Source organism: Octopus bimaculoides, chromosome 17 (assembly GCF_001194135.2).
Source record: "Octopus bimaculoides isolate UCB-OBI-ISO-001 chromosome 17, ASM119413v2, whole genome shotgun sequence".
Lineage (NCBI taxonomy): Eukaryota > Metazoa > Mollusca > Cephalopoda > Octopoda > Octopodidae > Octopus > Octopus bimaculoides.
The window spans coordinates 35,840,119-35,844,591 of NC_068997.1; the positions used below are offsets into that span (position 1 = coordinate 35,840,119).

The 4,473-nt window shown below is 37.2% G+C and overlaps 1 protein-coding gene across 2 annotated transcripts in view; it reads left to right on the forward strand.

The window, feature by feature from the left end:
* Positions 1–1,530: 1,530 nt before the first annotated feature.
* LOC106874300 (uncharacterized) overlaps positions 1,531–4,473 on the forward strand; it is a 373,269-nt gene continuing 370,326 nt past the window's right edge. For both annotated transcript variants that reach the window (XM_052974178.1, XM_052974177.1), the window contains exon 1: positions 1,531–1,916. The gene's annotated coding sequence lies outside the window, so the exon portion shown is untranslated. The remainder of the gene's footprint in view (positions 1,917–4,473) is intronic.

Consider the following 4,473-nt stretch of genomic DNA (forward strand, 5'->3'; position numbering starts at 1 on the left):
TGAGCTTCCTTGGTCAATGGATTCTTTGTGTGTCGGCAGGGTTTCATTGTAGTGAAATGCATCGCAGTATAGTGCTTTGTGTAACGCATTCTCTTTACCCTTTGAACGGCACATCGAGAAATTAATTTTTTGTAACTAAACACTTTCAAACTTCAGACACTGGTAGAATGTGTCATATAAAACATCTTTTACTCATAGTGCTGTTGAGTAAAGTTTGTATTTTCAAAGTTATTTTGTGTTAAAGTTGTCGTATTTCGGTAATTTCAACCAATCAATGACATGTATTCAGCTGAATAAAATTACTGCTGTTGTTTGTTAACATCAACTTCCGGTGGTGTATATATCGTTTGTCACTGTTATTTATGACATATTTCATCTCAGTTATGTTTGTATGAATAAACAAGTGTATCTGAAGCATGTTTACTTCATGGCACCACCACAATTGTTCATGCATTTCTACTGCTTTTAGTTTTTTTTTTCCGTTTTTCAGCTACTATTCTCGGAAAGACATTTTTGCCCCTCCTCCAATTTCTTCATTTTTCACATTTTTCCGTAACTCTAACCCTAAAATCCCAACCCTAACCCTAACCCTAAAACCCCAACTCTAACCCTAAGACCCCAACCCTAACCCTAATCCTAAAACCCTAACTCTAACCCTAAAACCCCAACCTTAACCCTAACCCTAATCCTAAAACCCTAACCTTAACCCTAACTTTAAAAACCTAACCCTAACCCTAAAACCCTGGAACCTTTTGGAACGCCTGCCGAAAGGTCCCTGATGCGCATGCACAGAAAACCAGCAGCAGCAGAGTTCTCTAGTATCTCAGACTCGAGACGCAGCCCCTGAACTAGGCGGACGTGTTCTCAGCAGCTCTCTGTTCGCCTCTGCTGCTGACCGTTATTTGACCAGCTCGGTATTTGACCTGCCTTCACAAAGTATGATTCACTCTGACTTTGCTGCTTCCACACCAAACCTGGCTACTGATTGTTCCGAGGTGTACATTTTTGTACATACAGAATAAAAGGATTGTTTTTATGTTCGGATGTTTTTTTGTTCTGCTAATTTCCTCTAACATTTATGTAAGGAATTGTGTGGCACCCTTCCAGTGCCAACCAATATTTATCATCTTACAAACCCTAACCCAGACCCTAAAACACTATCCTAACCCTAACTCTAAAACCCGAACCCTAACCCTAACCCTAAAACCCGAAAGCTAAAACCAGTACAAACATACAAACAATATTATAAATAACAGTGACAAACGAAATATACACCGCCGATAGTTGTTGTTGACAAACAACAGCAGTAATTTTATTCAGCTGAATACACGTCATTGATTGGTTGAAATTACGGAAATACAACAACTTTAACACAAAATAACTTTGAAAATATAAACTTTTCTCAACGGCACTAAGAGTAAAAGATGTTTTATATGACACATTCTACCAGTGTTCGAAGTTTGAAAGTGTTTAGTTACAAAAAATTAATTTCTCGATGTGCTGTTCAAAGGGAAAAGATCCCACGTTCTGTAAACAAGTGGAGCGAGAGTTGTGGTTTGACAAAAGTGGAGTGTATTTGTGGAACTTGAATTGTAACTGTGGAATCTGATTATCAGTGGATGACATGAAGTTAGATTGAGGCTGTACATTGAGTTGATAAAGGTGTATTTTGGCGCTGACGAATGCTGTCATTCTTTTCGTTTGGTATGACGACTGTTGGAGCAAAGTAAAAGGCGGTTGAAAAGAAAGCCGTATTTCTTTAGCTCGGCTCACCAAATATGTATGTGATGACGTAATGGAACACGCAGTATCAGAAAAGCGGGTTCTTTTTAAGTTGTGTCAGTAAGAAAAAGATAGCATCTAATGTAGCTTCAGAAGGCAACAATTCTTTTTAGATGGAGTGACCAGTTGTAACGGTAATGCATAATTTTATATGTTGATTGTTAGCAGTTACCAATTGTAACAGGTGTTGATGTTGCAGATGTGTAAGATGAAAGAAAAACAGTGATCAAAGTTGATGTTTAATTCTATTTTTTGTTTGTTTACCGTTACTTAATATAATGCCATGCCTCGACGGGCAGGTGTGTGTAATAATATAAGTGGAAAAGCATGTGAGGTAAAGAAAGTTAATTTCGGCCTGTATATGTGTGTACACGATTTCATAGTAGTATATAGAGAGAGATGGCATAACTACAGAGGTGTACCCGCCCAGTTGTACCATCCGTAGATTTCTAATCAAGTAATAGACAGTGAAGAGAAGCCGTCATAAGAAAACTTACGTTAAAAATAACATGCACACGATTTTTTTTCTCAATAGAAGTAAATTCCAAAGTAAACATTTCTAGTAGAGAAGTAGAAGAGAACAGAAGCAGCGTATATTACTTCATTAGAAATCTACGGATGCACATACGCACATACTAGAGAAAAATGAAACAATTATGGACGACTTGCTCCGAAACATCACCGAGTGGGGAACACCTCTGTAAAATAACCTGCAGTTGTTTCCTTCAAAATTCCTACATGCTCGAAATGTACATACATCAAGGTATATTTGTAGAAAATTTCACGAAAAAATATTCATTTTCCTGGAAGTTAAGAGGAATTTAAGTGGATTCTGTTGGAATTTCCGAAAATTGTCCCCCACCCCCATTCCAAAACACTTTCACCGGAAATTTTTGTATATTCGGAATCTACATAGTAAATACTATATGCATAGAAAATTTCATAAAAAAATATTAATTTTTCTGAAAGTTATGACCTTCCAAAAGTCTGAGGGGTACAACTCTGTAGTTATGCCGAGAGAGATATGGTAATGTTGCAGAGAAAAGAAATTGAGCTAATGAAAGTGAGAGGGTGGGATGAGACAACTTCTATGCTGGTTAAATCCATAGTTGTCACTCTGTGAAGTTACTTCAGTCGAGACAGCATTTCGTTTGAGCCAGTCAGCCTCCTCTTTGTCGGTTGCTCTCACTAACCGACTTTGGCTTACGGAGTTCTTGTATTTATAATTACTAACTGGGCCCGTGAAAAATTCACGGAGAATATAAAAAATGTAAACATCTGTAAATTGTGTGCTGGTGCCTAGAGAAATGTTTCTATATTGTGACAGTTAAAGGCTGCGAGCTGGTAGAATCGTTAGCATGCCGGGCGAAATGCCTAGCGGTATTTCGTCTGTCTTTACGTTTTCAGTTCAAATTCTGCCGAGGTCGACTTTGCCTTTTCATCCTTTCGGGGTTGATAAATTAAGTACCAGTTGCGTACTGGAGTCGATCGAATCGACTGGCCCCTCCCCACAAAAATTTCAGGACTTGTGCCTATGGCAGAAAAGTATATTGCAACAGGGCCACGACCAGGAGGTCGTGTAACATTGGTTCCAAATGAGGGGAACGAATACATTGAGTTATAGTTTCTAATGTTCTGTCTAAAATTCATTCCTTCACTGTTGGTATTCTCCAAAAGTTGTTTTAATTGGTCAGGATATTTTTGGAAACCTTACCATTACGGTAGCAATTAAATGCTTCCTGCGGAAATCTGCGTGCATGACAGTGTGGGCATACTACGTTCATCTCATCAATCGTAAACCGAGAATTTTGTTGTTCTTTTATTATATTCCGTCTTCTTATTTGAGCTCTGTCTGTCATAAGATAATTCTGTGTTTCATCTTCTTCCATATTTTCCCTTCTTTCTTGAACTCTGTTTCTCATATCTTGAAGGTAATTCTGCCTTTCATATGTTCTTTTCTTTCTTGAACTCCGCTTCTCATATTTTCTAAGTACAGCTGCCTTTGCTTTTGACTCATATATTCTCGATACTGTTGATTTCTATCTCTCTTATTTTGAAAATACAATTCTCATAGATCCTAGCTCATTTGTTCTATCCTTTGCTGATTTCTTTCCTTCCTATGCCGTAGGATACGCTCCCTCACCTCTTGGATTATTTTGGTTCTTCTTTGTCTTAGCTTCGTACGATTTTGATTCCTTATTTCTTCCCGCTGTTCCTTGCGCAACTGTTCTCTCCTTCTACGATGACTCTCTTATGCTGCGTCCCTCGTGATTATCTGTATTTTAAAACTTCTTATTAAAACAATAAATCTCCAAAATGATTCAGAGTGTTTCAATTAAAAAACATATACGAATGTATTAGACAGTTTTTGTTTAAAAAGTGAAAATATTTCTGAAATACTCACCTAATATGCAAGGACACAGTATGGATATAGGATACGATAATTAACTATATTGTAGGAATGTAAAAAGTAAAGGGGAAAAATAGAATTAATATTTTTCATTTTGTTCGGCTTTACGAATTTAATTTTTTTAAATGCTTTTGTCTATTGCTTGATACAAGAAACAAATTGGAAAACATCCTGGGTAGAGATGGACTATATGTAATCTGAACCTTTCCCCCCCTTATTTATTAATTTTTTTACGGAATCCCACGTTTTAGGCTATGGAGATTCCGATTCTGAAAAAAAGT